Source organism: Armigeres subalbatus, chromosome 3, assembly GCF_024139115.2.
Source record: "Armigeres subalbatus isolate Guangzhou_Male chromosome 3, GZ_Asu_2, whole genome shotgun sequence".
Classification (NCBI taxonomy): Eukaryota; Metazoa; Arthropoda; class Insecta; order Diptera; family Culicidae; genus Armigeres; species Armigeres subalbatus.
The window spans coordinates 41,659,249-41,678,687 of record NC_085141.1 but is presented as its reverse complement, the minus strand read 5'-3'; the positions used below and the strand labels follow the sequence as shown (position 1 = coordinate 41,678,687).

The 19,439-nt window shown below is 43.0% G+C and overlaps 1 protein-coding gene and 1 pseudogene across 3 annotated transcripts in view; both read right to left on the bottom strand.

The window, feature by feature from the left end:
• LOC134227546 (zinc finger protein sens-like) overlaps positions 1-19,439 on the bottom strand; it is a 555,365-nt gene that overhangs the window by 441,723 nt on the left and 94,203 nt on the right. The window lies entirely within an intron of this gene.
• Positions 1,145-12,155, bottom strand: LOC134221597 (uncharacterized; annotated as a pseudogene).

Sequence of the window (19,439 nt, the reverse complement as noted above, 5' to 3'; positions counted from 1 at the left end):
AAGGAACTCCACGGTTGCAGTGATCGCGAACAATTTCTTTGTTTTCACTCCTCTAGTCGGTTGCGATGTTACGATCTCTGTCCTCATGATGAGGGAATTTGAACCGTGCGCGTACGATCAGCTGCGATGGCCTGATTTCGCGCTATTTTTTATCGGCTCTAGTTTTAGGAGATGGTAGAATGAAGTATCTTAAAACACGACCTAACAGAGGTGCGTCATGTCGAGTAGGTGCAGGAAAGGCTGGAACAAACGGTACCTCAAATACCCAGATTCGTCACATGCCCTCTAGCCAGTTGAAGAGGAGAGCAGCTCGTTTGACGAGGCGAAGATTGATGTCAAATCACTCAAACTGAGGATTTTTTTTATCGCAGTGCGTGTTGTTTCTCCGCTGCTTGTTGATGGCCTCCTAATCTCTCTCAAGTGAGACACGTTTTTTGTTCAGCCTGTTTAGACTTGAAAACAAGTGCAACCGGTTGGACCGATCAGCCTCTTAAACTAGGAACACTGCCACCCCACACCAGTGTCAGTTTGGCGTAAATTTGAAAATTCCTCCGGTCTTACGTCAACCGGCAGGTTGCCGGTGGTTTCCTCAACGGCACACGAGGATGCGAATTGCGGTTCATGTGAGATTGCCCCCAGCGATCGATGCGATAATTGTTGAGAACGAGATCGAGAGTGATTTCACGTCATCATCATCACACCCGTCTTGCAGCTCACCTGAGAATGCAACTTCTAATTGCCTTCACGTCAAAACACGACGATGACAGGAGTGCGGCGGTCAGTAATTACAGCGCCGCACCGCGCGCAGGGGATGATTGCTCTCACAAAACCGCCGCGCACACTTGCATGCAAAAGAGCACATTCGCAATCCGCTGAAGCTTCTCAACTCGAATGACGACGCCCGAGTGAGCTCTGAGGCTGCAACTGGCGAGTTGAATAATAGACACGATTTTACCGTTATTCCGTTCGTCCTTGAAATATTCCCCACCGACCGACGACGATGCGAGGCGGGCCCGACCGGCAGCGATGCCTACTAACCGACTGAAAAAAAAACTCTCACTGTCATTTGGGTGGACCGCTAATCCCGGGAGCGTGTGTGCGCGGAGGCGCGCCAGTTTGGTACCGTTTCGGTGTCGTCAGCTCTCTAGAGAAGGCTAGAAGTGTTCTTCTCAACTTGTTTCAGCGATCGTAGTGCGCTGCTGCTGATGCAGCGGCGCGCGGTGCGGGACTTCGATTGCGATTCCGCGAAGTGTGTGCTGTTCGACGAGAAGAAGCGAAATAGAAAGAAACCGACTAATAGCTCGGTGAAGTCATTTCTACACAGCTCACAGTCGCATGATGGAAGTATAGTTGGAATTGTCGTCGCCGAGGTGCATGTTGTGGTCGTGTGGCGGTAATTATCACCTCTTAATTCGTACGAAGTTTGATTGTATTCTGGTAGCTAATGTGGTTGGGAGAATAATCCTATTTGTGGAAAACATTTATCTCGGTGTTTAGTAGCTAGTTGACGAGATATTATTTATTGCTAGCGGGAAATGTCTTCTGTTCTTCGAGATAATTTTCATTTACGGGACTTTTGCTAATGTCAGGTGCTTGATTGCAGGTTTGATAGATTTAGATATATTTTGTTCTAGGAACGACAGATGAGAAGACAACAAGCCGAGAGCTGCATGCTCGTAGCGGCTACACGCCGAAATAGAGAACGATATAAGAAAATAAGGGCAGCTGACAAAAAACTTCACCGGCGTAAGAAACGGGGGATGATGAAAAAGTACTCTCGGAGCCAGAGGGAAGCTGTGCCAGAAACGACGCGCGGAAATTCATCAAAAAGATTAACATTAGCATTAGCATTCGCATTGAGCAATTCGCACAATTTTGTAGGTGGTACAAGCCAAGACTATTGTATGAGAGTTGCAGCACTTTTATCCGTTACCGAAGATATTGATTTGGGACTAATCACTATCTCTTAGATGGAAGCAATGCACTCTCCAATAGTCGAGATCTGTCCTGGCCACGTCCTTGCGAATGCTGAGGAAGGGGAAGGATGGTTAGTTGGACACCTACTTAAGAAAGATGCAGAGAACTCTACGACCTCTCATAGGTGCCACGGGAGGTTTTGGGATTGTGTGGAAGGTTATAACAGTAGGAATCGTTTTGGTAGAACGTAAAACACAGAAAGAACCAAGATAGAAATACAAAGTAGAAAAGGGACGAGCCTGGAATTGAACTCACGACCTCCTGCTTATAAGGCAGAAGCGGTAGCCACTAGACCACCGAGCTCGTTGTTCATCAAAAAGATTAACATGTGCAAGAAAAGCACACTGGTGCCAGTCATGATCAATGATAGCTCCGGAAATCTGTTAACCGACCGAGCAGGGGTAGATGCTAGATGGAAGGAACAGTTTGATTTATTGTTGAATAAACAGTCGGACAGAGAGGGCACAAGCAGAATCAGGATTGAGGATTATGGGCAAGCAGTGGAACCACCAATTATAGACGAAGTGAGAAAGGCTGTTTGAGAGCTAAAGAACGACAAGGCCGTTGGGAAGGACGAACTTCCGGCCGAGCTTCTAAAAGATAGGAGTGACCGGCTGAACAAAAATATCCTCCAAGTGATTGAAATGATTTGGGATGGAGAATAAATACGTCCTATCTACAAGTGCCAATGATCGGAGCATTAATTATTTATTTCTCATACTTAGGCCGGAGTGAACGGGGTCGAGGCAAAGAATGGACTATTTCAGGGCTTTATGCTACCGTTCGATGATTCCATTTGTAATGTTTGGACCGGGGAATGCCTCTGGCCATCGTGAGGTGCTATTTTTGCGTAATGCGTATACTAGGCCAAACGAACCTCTCCGTCAAAAATTGGATCGTCGCACTTGCGACAACTGGTGTGCTGCTTGCAGAGCGATAATACGAAATGGCTTCTTGACAAATCTCGTGGTCTCTTTAAAATCTTAAAATGGTCTTGTTGTGTAGGGTTTATCACGCCTATCTACGGAGTAGATGGTTGAGGGTTCGAGTCCCTACAAGACACGTGGATTCTTTTTCGCAAATTTCATATCAATTTGCCCGTTTCGATACATGTGCTGTGCATATGTAAAGCCAAGAAATTTAACAATTGTGCTGCCTGGAATGGAAAATCGCCCCAGTTTTCGCCCACCAATTTTAAAATCTAAATTCACTTAGTATTTTCATCAACAAATATTTCCCTTGAAGTTTCGCATGTTTAAAAAGAATCCGTGGTTTACTGAAGACATAGAGAAGGCTATAATAGAGCACATTTAGCATATAGAAATTAGATATCCAGCCGTCTGGAGGCCGACAATGGCCATTTTAAAACTTTTAGAAATAGAGTTACCTGTTTAATCAGAAACTCCAGAAACATGTACAACAATCATCGAATTAATTAATTAATTTATTTATTTATCTCGGAATATCTAATGGAAAACATAACACTGTTAGTTGTGAGTCAACTGCTGATGAAATTAATATCTTTTTTTGACGTAGGACTTACGTCTTTCTTTACTATACAGGGTGTCATTTAGATATTTGGAAATCGAGAGTGTTACGCTGGAAGGGAAGATTTTGAACGTTACTAGCGCCATCATCTTTCGATGGATTTTTAAGATTTATATATCAATCGACTCGGACACTCTCCACCATTTTGCCTATTTCATTGAAACTTAAGATTATTAACGATAAGCTATTGAAAATTTCAATTCTTGTCAAAGCCAGTAAAAATTTCATATGTAACCAATCCCGTGCATTCCTAACACGGACATCAGAATGCGGTATGCCACGGGCCTTCGGGTCTACCGGAAGATTTTGTTTGTGTATAAAAGAAGCAGTGCCTGCCGTGTGCGAGTCATTACAATTTGTGACAGCAGCGCGTACTGACGTGCTTTTTGCTCGCGCATTTTTCGTTTCGTTCGTTCGTTCGCTGTGTTTACCTACACAACGACGACATGCAGTCACCAGCGGTAGAACTGCCGGTGGGTCTGCGAATATGCATGAAAGAAGTGGGCGCATTTTTTGTCATTCTGTGCTTGATGATGGTCGGATGCAGTGGTGTCGGTTGCGATGGATGCAATCGCCCATCGCATCGCTCGAAGTTCACGGCTAGAGGCCGATGATGGCTGAGGCAGCGAGGGCAGCGGTGGTGGATGAAGAAGAATAAAATTAGAGAGATTTGGTCTGCTCATCCAGGTGATTGGTTTCATAATCCACATGATACCGGGATGGGTACGAGTCATGTCATATGACTGACCATATGTTAAGTTGTGCTTGGTACTAAACGACACGTACATTGAAACATGGTTCTGATTCCGCAGCAAAAAAATCAACTACACTGATGAAAATAAAAATTTGATTAAAATAGTTACTTTCATTTATTGCAGAAGGCATTAACAATTAAAGATGCACAATCAGCAATAGTGTTAATATCCATTTTACACTGGTGGGAATAAGTATAAAGACAAGCTCGGTTTCCATACAAAATGGTCATGTTGGGAGGTCGATATATCTTTATTCTTAGCGATTCGATTGGGCTGATTTTTGGCCAGCAGGCCTAAAAAAACTTGAATTTTTGTTGAATGAAAGTTACATTTATGCATATATTCTACTTATACGCGTTTCTGCTGGAAATAATTATAAAGACAGGTCTGTTGTATGGAGCCCCATATAAAAAAGTGGTGTCTTTATAATTATTTCCAGATTCGGAGGTCAAAATCATTAGAGATGTATACAATTCACTCAAAGATCGAAAGTTCTAGTGGAAAACAGGTGCCTAGTAAAATTTTAGCCAAATCGAATCGCTGCGAGTCGGGATTTCGATTCTCAAACATGATGAAAATGTATGAAAAACATGCTTGTCTTTATACTTATTTCCGGCGGTATAGATTAGAAAATTTCGCTGTATTACATGTAAATGTTTTAAAAAAGTCCGCAAAAATAATTTTGAGAAGATTATTTAAATAAACTTTATCTTATTCTTTGATTTTCATTTTCTGGAAATTGTTTCATTAAATTTGACGTAGACTCGGAGTTTGGAAACATAACATAAAATAATTTTTCGTTGACGTATTAGTAGTACCTCCTCTATTTTAGTAGGTTACTGCTCCTTGACTTGTTTCTTATTGTTGTGATTTTTTCAGCAGTAAGCACGAATGTTAGCAAAAAGAAGCAATGAAATTGGTGCTGTATTTCTTTGTTTGGAAAACGGGACAAATCCCTAAAATAGCACATTTTGCCCAAGTCTGAAAATTTTATAAATAGAATTTTTAAACTTCAAATCATCAATAAGAAATCTATAAATGCCCTACATTTGCTTCGGTAAATAAGGGGTTAATAGTTGGAAACAAAGCAATTCTAATTATGTTTTGAATTATTAGTTTTATTTCCAGAAGTTTTGAATAAACAAATTGCTAATAATTTTACACAGCATGGAAGTTGTCGTTACCAATATTAATACCTATGATCAAACTCCATAGATCCAAAAGTTAGAAGTAAAAAGTAAATACGTTACGTTTATAAAAGTCCTACGTATAATCGCGGTTAAGTTGAAAACATTACCCATTGCTCGTTTTTATGAAAGTCTTTTTGTAGATTTTCGCGGCAGTGACAGTGGGGGGAAAATAGTAATCTCTCACCAGGCCTGTTTTTCTTTCCCGCAAAATAATTTCTCGGCGAAAATATGCATGTGAGTGAGCATCTTCTGCTCGTGAGTATAAGTGAGCATTACGATCGCTGGTAGCAGTCATTAAAAAAAACTCTTTCAGTTTCTTGGACATTCTGCTAAAAGATTTGCTAGATGGTAATGCGTCATCCGTTTTTCTACACTCAATTCCACGCACCAAAAGCAGAAGAAGGTTGGAAATAAAGATCTACAGCTAAATATGGCATTCTCATCTCATTACTGCCTTCTAATACTGTTAGACTGACAAGCCGGTTCACGTGGCCTTTTGTTGATGAATGAAATACACAATTACAATCAAAGTGCAATGTAAAAATGGTTAAACAATCTAAGCAGCGGACCATATGATTTAGTATGCGCTTTCATACAAGCTTCGAAAACATGCCATACTGGCCCTAATTTGTCCCAGTGCAAGCGAGTGGCTGTGGGTATACAATAGTAAAGCACATGTGGAGATTGGACAAATCAAGCATCCGAAAGATATTCAATTTGCAAAAAAGAGAGCTAACTGCGGTGGAGGTTGGTACTCGGATTCTGATGGCTTTTCCGCAAACGTGACCTTTAGGTGGTCTTGTTGTGTAGGGGTTATCACGCCTATCTAGAGAGTAGGAGGTTGAGGGTTCGAGTCCCTCCAAGACACGTGGATTCATATCAATTTGTCCATTTCGAAACATATGCTGTGCATATGCACAGCCAAGATATTTAACAAAAAAATGGTTTTCGTACGGCCGAGTTGCCGAATAATATGCAATTAATTATCACAATTTTAGTTATTCACGGTTTGCTCAACCTTACTCGTAATTTTCCCATTTGGAAATATCATATAAACCCGTCGGAAACTATAACGAATGTTTCTGCTGAAGAAATGAAAAAAATCCATCCAGCCGTTTTCAAGTTATGCGGATACGAACACAGACCATTTCATTTTTATATATAAGAAGATAAGAATGTTAGTAACAAATCTACTAACTACTGTAAATATTGATCTACATTTGAATTTCACTCATTTTAAAAAGTGGTTTATAACGGCGATTTTAAATGAATGCGAATGGTGCAGTTATGACCAGAAATAAAAATGACTAGTTCCGTATGACAAGCTACATTTTTACAGGGGTGAAAATGGATCACGGAAGAACAGTATTAGAGAACGGATTGAATATACATATCTAAGAGCAAAATAATCCTAAAAATGCGGTTCTTCTTTGCACTATTGTTATCCGACCTGCAGGTTTTCCTTGATGACTCAATATCACCCCCTAGACCTATTGTTACGCCCAATGATGATATAGTATGTAATCAGTCTATGATTCCCAATTCTTGAATTATATTATGCGAATGATGAGTCTAATAAAACAGATGTATTTCGTGATTCGATGGCAGGTGTCGAATTTACCCCAACAGATAACATAATAATGGTGAGATACATGTGGATGTTCATAATTAGAAAAGTTAACTATTTTTGCACAGCATACACAAAATGATGTTCAATTATGGATCAGAGATGGGTTAAATACTGAAAATCAACAAATTATTGTCGTAAAAGCTTATACACCGATGCCAAAATTTTACAAAACTCATCTCCTCAATGGTGATCAATGCTAATTGTCTGTTTATTATGACTCTTACACGTCTCTGCCAGTTACAAAATGACTAGAAACACAAGAAAACAAACGTTTATTCAAAGTTTGTCGAAATTCCGTCCCATAATCACTTGAAATCAGAGATTTGAAGTGGTGTCGGTTTTACCCACAATTCCCTAATGACAGGAATGACAGTTAAAGTTAATTAGAAGAAAAATCAAAACTGTTGGTTAAAAACTGTTGCGATTCATCGATATATGTTGGTGTTAAACATAATAATCAGGACCGGATTTAGCCGGAAGGGGGCCCCGGGGCCGACGGTATGTGGGGGCCCCAAAATGTACAAAATAGGTTGGTTTTGGTACATAAGATTTGTGGGGGCCCGGGGCCACTGTATATGGGCCTCCATATACAGATGTGCTCGACTTGCGGTTAGCGGCAGTAGAGTACCTACCCACAAATGTGAATCAGTTTGGCCACATTTTTTGAATCATTTGATATTCTTAACAATAATTATCAGAAATCAATTATTTCCATATGATTATCCGTACATTAAATGCTAAATGAAATAGCTAAACGTTATGATCATTAATTACGTTATGTTGTGAGGGGGAGGGCGTATCCCAGCGTTCGAAGAAAGTATATACTGGGTTGTATGAGGTGGTTTATAATAAACATTTTTTGCAAAGCTTTTCTATGCCCGCCTTGGCATGAGTATGTATTAGACTGGCCCAGGATACAAAAGCTTATGCAATAACCGATCAGACTGAAATTGTCAGAGAATGATTTTCTTACCTAAACGCAAAATCCTGGAGGGTGCCCCGTAGTATCCGACGACTTTTTTTTCTCCCCATACTAGGCTGGGCCACTTTAGTATGTATGTGGGCTTCGTGGCCGTGCGGTTAGCGACCTTAAAGGGTGCAAAAGTTCCGTATACATCAAGCCCTCCGATTTGTCCTTTATGCTCTTCCAAAAGTTGAAGAGTGCCAGCTCTTCCAGTGGTCCGTACCAAAAATCCTTCATCCTATTCGATGTAAATCTGCAGAGTTGATCTTTTTGAAGTCCGATTTCAACCTGTTCCAACTGTATCAGATACACGTTCTCCACCGGTTCATAGGTGAATAGGGTGTTATTGTTATCAGGCACTGGAGTCTCGGGTCGTCCAGCGTTTGTCGGTAACTGAGTGAAGTCGATTTCGTTGACATTTCAAGGAGAAAGTCCGCAAATTTTGAACGCCTTTTGTATACACTCTTTGGAACTCGTGAAATTGTCAATGGCTGTTTTAATAAGTCTTTCAAACTCGGTTCTCGTAACTCTGGCATTGTTGTATGCTTCAAGTTCAATGCTGACATGGCTCTTATGGCCATTCACGAATATTATAACCGTGGATTCGGTACCTCTGTCAACTAACCACTTGTACAGATCGTTAACTACGTACTCATAAAACGTTTTGGCACTCTACCAACCCTCTTCCGACACACCTACTGACCATCCTGCTGGAACATTTTCGACCATCTCCTTACTGATTCTCTGACCTGGGTACAGAATCATTAGCGGAGCTAGTTCGCCAGCTGCAGTACCACCGAAAAGCACAGTGCATGCTTCTTTGTCCGAATTGTTGGTAATCAAATAAGCATTCGCAGCATTTTTCCCACATAGTGCTTTATACTTTTTGGGAACTAGTTGGAAACCCGATTCGTCAAAGTTTAGAATTCTCTGAGGTTGATCAAAAACTGACATATTTAGGTCCTCTTCTATCAGAGTTGCCTCCACTTCTGAGAATCAATTCCGAAGCTGTTGTTCTGTCACTGTTGCTCATGCTCTCGGTAAATTTGTAACATATTTCTTCTTTATGTTCGCATGTCTTTCCAGGAATCGATGGCACCAGGTTTTACCTATAAGCAGAGCCGAATTTAAGGGGAGCCGGGGGGCGTGGCCCCGAGCCCCCACAAATCTTATGTACCAAAACCAACATTTTTTGTACATTTTGGGGCCCCCACAAGCTGTCGGCCCCGGAGCCCGCTTCCGGCTAAATCTGGCCCTGCCTATAAGAGTTATATGAGATAATGAAATAAACTTACAAAAAAGGAAACTATGCTATTTACTGGGAAAGGAATTTGGAATTGGACGAGTCTTTCTGATTTTTTTGGCATAGTCATCAACCGTATGTGTTAAATTGGTTGCACTGACTGGAAATCCCGCTTTTACCATGTACAGTATCCAATTCACTATACGCGTTTCTACTTCTGGATAAGGCACTGTTTTAGGACCTGTTTTTCTCTGCTGTCCATTTTTGATCTGGCGTAGCAATGTTGAATTGGGTACATTAAATGTTTATACCTTTTGCCACATCAACGGCACGCTCAAGGGCTTCCGGATCATATTGTTTATGAACACTTTTTGGTTTCATCTTCCTGTGAAAAATAGAGAGTAATAATGATTCGTTTTCCACTACTGGTAATATCAAAAGCAACTTGATTCAAAAACTGTGGCGGAAATGTATTTTTCCAACATTTTATGAATCGATAATTTTGGTCGAAAACCAGTTGCCTTTGATTTACCGCTATTTTTCTGTTAAAATATTGCGGATCTTTTCAAAATTTTACATTTTGCGGATTCCGCAAAGTTCTACCGCCTGCTTGAAAATCTTCGAAACACTGAAACAAAATCCAGATATTTGGTGTTGTCATCGTAGAATGCCATGCAGAAAATCTGAGTAAAAGTATTAAGTGACATTTGCGGTAGTTTTTAAGTTGAACCTTAAAAAGGAAAGTTATCTCTGGAACAGCAATATGTTTATCTTCTTCTTCTTCTTATTGGCATTACATCCCCACACTGGGGCAGAGCCGCCTCGCAGCTTAGTGTTCATTAGGCACTTCCACAGTTATTAACTGCAAGGTTTCTAAGCCAAGTTACCATTTTCCCATTCGTATATCATGAGGCTAACACGATGATACTTTTATGCCCAGGGAAGTCGAGACAATTTCCAATCCGAAAATTGTCTAGACTGGCACCGGGAATCGAACCCAGCCACCCTCAGCATGGTTTTGCTTTGTAGCCGCGCGTCTTACCACACGGCTAAGGAGGGCCCATACCTGCCAATGTTATCTCCAATCGTTCCGGTACAAATTTCGAGGCGCAAACTTTTAAATCCGATAACCAAACTAATCGCTTTCGATCTCGCGTCTTGTTTGAACTGCGAAAAAAAAAACAACAAGTTTGACAGCAAAACAAATGGACTGACTTATTTTTTAAATTCCGGAAATGTTATAGCATACACATGATTCAAAAACTGTGGGTGATTCACCACTGTGGGACGAGAGTAGTAGCAACGAGAGTCGGACTAACAATCCTTCCCTTCCTATATGACCGTAAGGACATGGAGTACCAACTACCAACTACGAATTGTACGGTCATAATGCTCATGCTCATGGAGAGAGAGGTGGATCTGTGGGTGAGAATAATTTTTTGCATTTTACTGTACAACGAGCTCAATACTAGCTACTCACTATAGAATATCACAGCTTTTTGTTTCGGGTGTACTGCGTTTTCGGATCTCTTTTCGAGTGCTATCGCAGTAGCCTCACCTTGGTGATAAGTCCATCTGTCACCTTTGACTTCGAACCCGCAGACAGGTAAAACACGTGGCATATGCATAGGAGGTTCCTTTTCTGCTTATTTCAGATGCTCACCATACTTGATAGAAAGTGCATTAAACTAATAGAAGAATCCTTCTGTGGAATGCCTCTAATAACACGATCGCTAACGACGTAAGCTGGAAACGACTCGCAGCCGATAGATTCGAATGGATGGAAAGAATCAATTACACGGGTGCTGCAACACAAGGAGAAATCCACCGTCCGCGTTATTCAGACCTGTGAGGTACAGCCTTGGCCTTGGAGATATTGAAATGCAGCGGCGAATACTGCAACCTGCGGAAATCGCTGGAAGATGCGTTTTTGTGGTCGTTGATGGCATATCGAATATCATTCTGAATGTCGCAGTATTGTGAAGCATAAAATGGATACATAAATTTGGTGAGCATTATGTGAGCATAATATGTTTGATTCCTTTTACACAAACGAACAAGTGCAACACTTCTCATCTAAACATCGTTCATGTGTTTAACGTTCTATCTAGAACATATGCTATGTGACTGAACTAAAGATACGCCAATCCTCAATCGCTTTGATATTTGATTTTATTCGGTTAGTGTACAAGTACATGCTACTGGAAATTTCATTAACTTTATTTTATTTTTACTGGTTACTGGCGTTTGTTGTTTGATTGGGAAAATTCCACACAAAATAGGAAACGGATCGTTGCTTTAACGGCGTTGAAGTCATTTGCATACATATGTGCAGTCCAAATTTTAGGCTCTACAAATTGAACTGGAATTCAGATCAATTGGTCTACAAGTATCCAATCGGAATCAACCAAGCATGTCCGCAAGTAACGAGTTGGCGAATTCTCGCAATATCGACGACCATAGTTCTGCCGAATTTTTGGTCGATCACCTCATTGCCTGACTAGAACCGTAGGCCGCATCCTAGTTATGCTACCTGATGGTGGCTTTGGAGATCACCAATCGCAATACCGACCGGCATGCATATAGTCGGCTTCTCAGCCGCTTGCTACCTGCACCACAACCCGTGAGCAACATCTTCGTTCAGGCAACCGTTAGCGCTATTATTGCCCGGCCACCTGTCGGTCGATACTCCGTTCGGCTGTCCGTTAGCCGCATTGTCAACGATCCAGCTTGGCCATTGTGACTCGTATGACCAGCGATTCGTGAAATTGTCCCAAACGTACGTTCGCGATGGAGAATCGACGATTAGATCAGGGAACCTGCGGCACAGCTCGTCGACCGTGATCATGAAGATGTTGTTTCGATCTCGTGGTACAGGTAGAATCGGTTGGGGAGTTTATTGGTGGAAGTGTTGATGTCTTTGAAATACTTTTGGATATGAAAATTCGATGCGGTTTCAGGTCAGAATAACGACGATGAAGTCTTGGGATTTTAGTGCAACTCAGGAAAAGAGAGTTCTCTGTGAAGCACATTTCATGGATGTAGGCTCAGCTGAGATATAGAATACGGTTCAGCTGATTAATTCCAAATGATTTTCCCTGAAATATTGAAGAATTTTCAGTGGATATTCCAAATAACTTCACAAGAAATCTTCTAAAAATTAGTTGGCGCGTAGGAGCTTGGGTGATTTAACTCTATTTGTTTGCATGATTATATCCAATTATGTGATTTGATTAATTTGCCTAATTTTTCTTGTTTCTTTGGCTGATCTGACTGATCTGATCTTTGATTTGTCTTTGTCTTTTTCTTTTCTAATTGGTCTTTATTGTTTTCCTTGCTAATCTGTGTAAATACTCGAATTTATTCAATTTATCTGTTTCGTCTAATTTGCCTAAGCTGTCACATTAGACTAGTTTATCTTGTTTGTACAATTTGTTCAATTTAATTTATCTTTTATTGAATAATTTGTCAGATTTGTTTGATTTGCACATTTGAAAAAGAATAAATATACACGGCAAATAATTTTGAAAATTCAACGACGTGTAAAATTATTCAATTAAATCTGATTGATTTTTACAAGCAAGCACGGCACGGCAAATTTATTTCAATTCAAAGGAACAGTAAGATCGATTGATTGTTACTTTTATTTGCATGCTCCAAATATGTGCATGAAAATACATTTAAATTCACAACATATTTTTATCTGTGTAAAGTTTGTCAAATAACCAAACTTATACAGGTGTTTTTTTTTGTCAAACCATCGATTGATTTAAGAAAGAAAATTATTATTATGCGAAATAATCTAAAACAATAAGTCATTGGAAAACTTTCCGAACAAGATTGGCCTACCCTCCACCGTCGTGTTTTACATCTTTTTATTTTATTTGATTCAACATTTTGCCTTCCCTCTTCTGTTTTAAATCTTAGTTACAGACACTGAAAAAAATATAGGCCATCATGCTCCACTGAACACTCTTAAAGAGTACCTCAGTTCATGAATGCCCTTTCCTGATGCTATCAAATCCATCGCATCGTCACTTCCCCACTAACTCGATACTTACAGTAGCAGTTTAATCGACTTATTCAACCAGCAAACAACCTTATAGCGTTGGAACATTTTTTACATCAAATTCGAAATGCCAACCGGTCGATTCCCTGAGGGAAGTTTCTTCAGAGAGCACTCGTAAACTTGATACACGCACCGATTTCAAACTATCCAACAAAGTACGTTTGTAGCAATTCGTAATAGTGGCGAATGAGTTTATCAACACATTACAGTTTAGATCTCGATCTATACCGATACCTAGTCAAAACATTATTTTATACGTTCCTGGTAAAACAACTAACCGTATCCAAGGGTCTAAATAATGTTTTTTTCAGAGTATCACATTTCAAAGATGCTGGGATGCCAATCAACGGGGAGTGGAATTCAAATACCAGAAATTACAAAATTGAATAATCTTATAAAACGATTATTTGTATATTAACATTCGTCCCTGTTACTAAGCAGTCCGCATATTTGAGCACAAGCCCCATTTTGTGACCCACATCATCAGAAAAGGCGACGGCCCGTGCTAAACCTCTAAAACATTATCCCCTCCGCCTCTTCTGCTACCAAAACAAACTCCCGCTCTTCCGCTTGCCGAGCCAATCGTTAACAAACTGGACCCAACTGGACCGGAGAAGCGTTAGATAAGTAGCCACGAGAAACCAGTTTCTAAACGACGACGACGACGCGATGATGACGACAACAACGGCCGGTAGTAGGCAATCCGGGACCTCGATCAGTCCGAGGATCATCGGCGGTGTTCGGTGCTCGCTAACTGCCCACCGATCGAGCCATGGAAAGCGCGCGAATCCGATTTATCATAATCTGCTACGATTACTCTCGTTCGTGCTCAGCACCGCGCACCCCCGCAGCTAACGAGAAGAAATTAGTTCAGTTTTTTTCTTGCCTTTGCAGTCGCGTTGCTGGGGAATGCAAGATTGTTTCCATCGGTGGAATTACAGTTAAGGGGGTGCACCTTAGAACCATCATCGTCCAGCGATTGTTCACCGGAATTCCGATTACAGGTTACAGAGCCAGCGATTGAAGCAGATGGGAGTGCGGTGCGACGGCGGCGATTGGATGGCGGGAAAACCCCGAAACTGTGCCAACAATGTTTGGACAATTGTTGCTCAGTACACTTCATCAATGGAGAAGCTGGCTCGGAGCACGCTCCTCCGCTCCGTTGCCGGGTCGATGGATATTTGCCAAGTCACGTTGCTGCGCAGCTAGAGATGTTGGTACCTACATTGGTACAATCTGGAGCCATCGCATTGAATTCCGATCCCCACATGAGGTAAACCCCGCACGTGAAGTCATGGCAGGAAGAAAAAAAAAACACACAGCGAAACGGGAATGTTTCATGTTTCATTAGCAAGCGAAACATATTCATTTTGCTCTAATTTCTGCTCAGAGCCCCGCCGCGCCCTTCGCCCTACCAGGTTCGTTCTATCTTTCCGGAGTTCAACGAACATCAGGAGAGCTGTGTGGTCGGACTAGAAGGGTGCTTTGCACTCCCCCGCAAATCGTGTCTGTGAGCAAATACACATTCGTTCCGATTCCGGTCGTTCGTTGGCCGTTTGATGGAGTCTAGGGTTCCGTGGAAACATGCGCATGAGTTGGATATGGAGGAAAGGAACGGGGGCACGTATCTACGGTTGTTTGCAGGTCAGGATAGGTTGCAAATCGATTGAATTTGGATCGCGGATTATTGATTATGAATTGGTATGTGGGGTTAGCTTTGGCTGTGATTAGATTGTTCGGATTGAATGCGAAAAGTATTGTCGCATGTTCTTAAATGGCATTAGACCGGAATGCAGTTAACGAGGGTTAGTGACTGCAAGCAGTCAAACACATTTGTGAATCAAGTATTGAATGATTTATCCCAGATCCAGTCTGGAGAAACTGTTCCCTTTATTCGAACTCTGAAACCCATGAACACATATTTGTGACACTGACATTTTTGATAATTTTGAAGTAGGTTCACGATTCGTTCCCACAAAATAAGTTACTTTCAGCCAAACCAGATTAATTGAAAGTAGTTAAATAGCCAGAGACAGTTTGTAGACATAAATCAATCAATGAAACAATAAAAACAGTATTTCAGTAAATTCAAATAGTAAGCAATGTCCGAGAACAAGGATGACAAAAAAGCTATGTCAATAATTCGGGGAAGGGCCGTTTGGCTGAATATACCATTTGACCAAACAGACCATTGGGCCCTAAGTCATTAGGCCGAAAGAGTAATAAAGTTAAATAGGTCATTTAGCCCAATAGACCATTTGGCCGAAAAGTTCATTTGGCCGAATTACCAATAGGCGGAAGAGGTCATTTGGCCTTAAATGTCATTCAGCCGAATAGGTCATTTGGCCGAATAGGCCGAAAAAGTCATAATAAAGTCATAATAAAGTCATATTAATATATAAAAGTCATAATAATAAGTCATAATAGTAAATGAAAGGCTGTGGGAAAAAATGTAGAGTGAACAAAATCTAGAATCTAAGAGCTCGAAGGCCTCCATTTGAAAGGCATGACGGCTTTTTCCGAAAAGCTAAATAGCTTCATTGCAAAAGGTTTGGAAGCCTCTTTTCCAGAGGCCTCGAAAGCCTTCTTTCAAGAGGCCTCCGAAGCCTCCTTTCAAAAAACCTCGGAAGCCTCCTTTCAAAAGGCCTCTGAAGCCTCCTTTCAAGAGGCCTCGGAAGCCTCCTTTCAAAAGGCCTCGGAAGCCTCATTTCAAAAGGCCTCTGAAGCCTCCTTTCAAGAGGCCTCGGAAGCCTCCTTTCAAGAGGCCTCGGAAGCCTCCTTTCAAGAGGCCTCGGAAGCCTCCTTTCAAGAGGCCTCGGAAGCCTCCTTTCAAGAGGCCTCGGAAGCCTCCTTTCAAGAGGCCTCGAAAGCCTCCTTTCAGGAGGCCTCGAAGGCCTCCTTTCACGCGGCCTCGTAGGCCTCCTTTCAAGAGGCTTCGGAAGCCTCCTTTCAAGAGGCTTCGGAAGCCTCCTTTCAAGAGGCTTCGGAAGCCTCCTTTCAAGAGGCCTCGGAAGCCTCCTTTCAAGAGGCCTAGGAAGCCTCCTTTCAAGAGGCCTCGGAAGCCTCCTTTCAAGAGGCCTCGGAAGCCTCCTTTCAAGAGGCCTCGGAAGCCTCCTTTAAAGATGCCTCGGAAGCCTCCTTTCAAGAGGCCTCAGAAGCCTTCTTTCAAGAGGCCTCAGGCCTCCTTTCAAGAGGCCCCGGAAGCCTCCTTTCAAGAGGCTCAGGCCTCGTTCAAAAGGCTCAGGAAGCCTCCTTTCAAGAGGCTCAAAGCCTCCTTCCAAGGGGCTCGGAAGCCTCCTTTCAAGAGGCTCGAAGCCTCCTTTCAAGAGGCTCAGAAGCCTCCTTTCAAGAGGCTCAGAAGCCTCCTTTCAAGAGGCTGGAAGCCTCCTTTCAAGAGGCTCAGAAGCCTCCTTTCAAGAGGCTCAGGAAGCCTCCTTTCAAGAGGCCTCAAGCCTCCTTTCAAGAGGCTCAGAAGCCTCCTTTCAAGAGGCTCGGAAGCCTCCTTTCAAGAGGCCTGGAAGCCTCCTTTCAAGAGGCTCAGGAAGCCTCCTTTCAAGAGGCCTCAGAGCCTCCTTTCAAGAGGCTCAGAAGCCTCCTTTCAAGAGGCCTCAGAGCCTCCTTCAAGAGGCTCAGAAGCCTCCTTCAAGAGGCTCAGAAGCCTCCTTTCAAGAGGCTCAGAAGCCTCCTTTCAAGAGGCTCAGGAAGCCTCCTTTCAAGAGGCTCAGGAAGCCTCCTTTCAAGAGCTCAGAAGCCTCCTTTCAAGAGGCTCAGAGCCTCCTTTCAAGAGGCTCAGAAGCCTCCTTTCAAGAGGCTCAAGCCTCCTTTCAAGAGGCTCAGAAGCCTCCTTTCAAGAGGCTCAGAAGCCTCCTTTCAAGAGGCTCTGGAAGCCTCCTTTCAAGAGGCCTGGAAGCCTCCTTTCAAGAGGCCTGGAAGCCTCCTTTCAAGAGGCTCAGAAGCCTCCTTTCAAGAGGCCTGGAAGCCTCCTTTCAAGAGGCTCAGAAGCCTCCTTTCAAGAGGCTCAGAAGCCTCCTTTCAAGAGGCCTGGAAGCCTCCTTTCAAGAGGCTCAGAAGCCTCCTTTCAAGAGGCCTCGAAGCCTCCTTTCAAGAGGCTCAAGCCTCCTTTCAAGAGGCCTGGAAGCCTCCTTTCAAGAGGCTCAAGCCTCCTTTCAAGATGCCTGGAAGCCTCCTTTCAAGATGCTCAGAAGCCTCCTTTCAAGAGGCTCAGGCCTCCTTTCAAGAGGCTCAGAAGCCTCCTTTCAAGAGGCTCAGAGCCTCCTTTCAAGAGGCTCAGAAGCCTCCTTTCAAGAGGCCTGGAAGCCTCCTTTCAAGAGGCTCAGAAGCCTCCTTTCAAGAGGCCTGGAAGCCTCCTTTCAAGAGGCTCAAGCCTCCTTTCAAGAGGCCTGGAAGCCTCCTTTCAAGAGGCCTGGAAGCCTCCTTTCAAGAGGCTCAGAAGCCTCCTTTCAAGAGGCTGGAAGCCTCCTTTCAAGAGGCTCAGAAGCCTCCTTTCAAGAGGCCTGGAAGCCTCCTTTCAAGAGGCTCAGAAGCCTCCTTTCAAGAGGCCTGGAAGCCTCCTTTCAAGAGGCCTCAGGAAGCCTCCTTTCAAGAGGCCCCGGAAGCCTCCTTTCAAGAGGCTCAGAAGCCTCCTTTCAAGAGGCCTGAAGCCTCCTTCAAGAGGCCTGGAAGCCTCCTTTAAGAGGCCTCGGAAGCCTCCTTTCAAGAGGCCTCAGAAGCCTCCTTTCAAGAGGCCTCGGAAGCCTCCTTTCAAGAGGCTCAGGCCTCCTTTCAAGAGGCTCGGAAGCCTCCTTTCAAGAGGCTCAGAGCCTCCTTTCAAGAGGCTCAGAAGCCTCCTTTCAAGAGGCTCAAGCCTCCTTTCAAGAGGCTCAGAAGCCTCCTTTCAAGAGGCTCAGAAGCCTCCTTTCAAGAGGCTCAGAAGCCTCCTTTCAAGAGGCTCAGAAGCCTCCTTTCAAGAGGCTCAAGCCTCCTTTCAAGAGGCCTGGAAGCCTCCTTTCAAGAGGCCTCAGCCTCCTTTCAAGAGGCTCGGAAGCCTCCTTTCAAGAGGCCTGGAAGCCTCCTTTCAAGAGGCCTGGAAGCCTCCTTTCAAGAGGCTCGGAAGCCTCCTTTCAAGAGGCTCGGAAGCCTCCTTTCAAGAGGCTCGGAAGCCTCCTTTCAAGAGGCTCGGAAGCCTCCTTTCAAGAGGCTCGGAAGCCTCCTTTCAAGAGGCCCGGAAGCCTCCTTTCAAGAGGCCCGGAAGCCTCCTTTCAAGAGGCTCGGAAGCCTCCTTTCAAGAGGCCCGGAAGCCTCCTTTCAAGAGGCCCGGAAGCCTCCCTTCAAGAGGCTCGGAAGCCTCCCTTCAAGAGGCTCGGAAGCCTCCCTTCAAGAGGCTCGGAAGCCTCCTTTCAAGAGGCTCGGAAGCCTCCTTTCAAGAGGCTCGGAAGCCTCCTTTCAAGAGGCTCGGAAGCCTCCTTTCAAGAGGCTCGGAAGCCTCCTTTCAAGAGGCTCGGAAGCCCTTCAAGGTGGTCGATGAATTCGTCTATCTGGGATCCTTGCCAACGGCTGGTAATAATGTTAGTCGTGTAATATGAAAGCGCATCATCTGTGGGTACTCCAGTCCTAATCTGCATTTAAGAAGTAGCCAATAAAAGTACAAGACCTTAAAGTGTATCTGGAATATAAAGTTCTAATTTAACTAGAAACAAATCCAAATAAGCAAATGTTTTAAAATTCTATACACATACAGGTCCTACGGGCATAAATTAATCATAGGCCAAACGATTTTGTAAGCTGATAACCACAGATTTGCTGTTCAGAATACAATGAACTTCAAAGAAATCATCATTTTTGCCCTACTTTACACGTTCTCCTAATATAAGCGATGAGTAATTTGTCTTCAGAATGAATAGCAGTTTTAAACTGTCTTATCATTCAATCGATCATTAGGAGCCATTTGCATATTCTGCCCTTTTCTCGATCTTCATAAATAATAATGCGTTCGTTTCGAAATGGGTTGCCCGTTGCTCCAAATTGCTAAAACACTACGAAATCAATATTCCTAACCCCAACCCG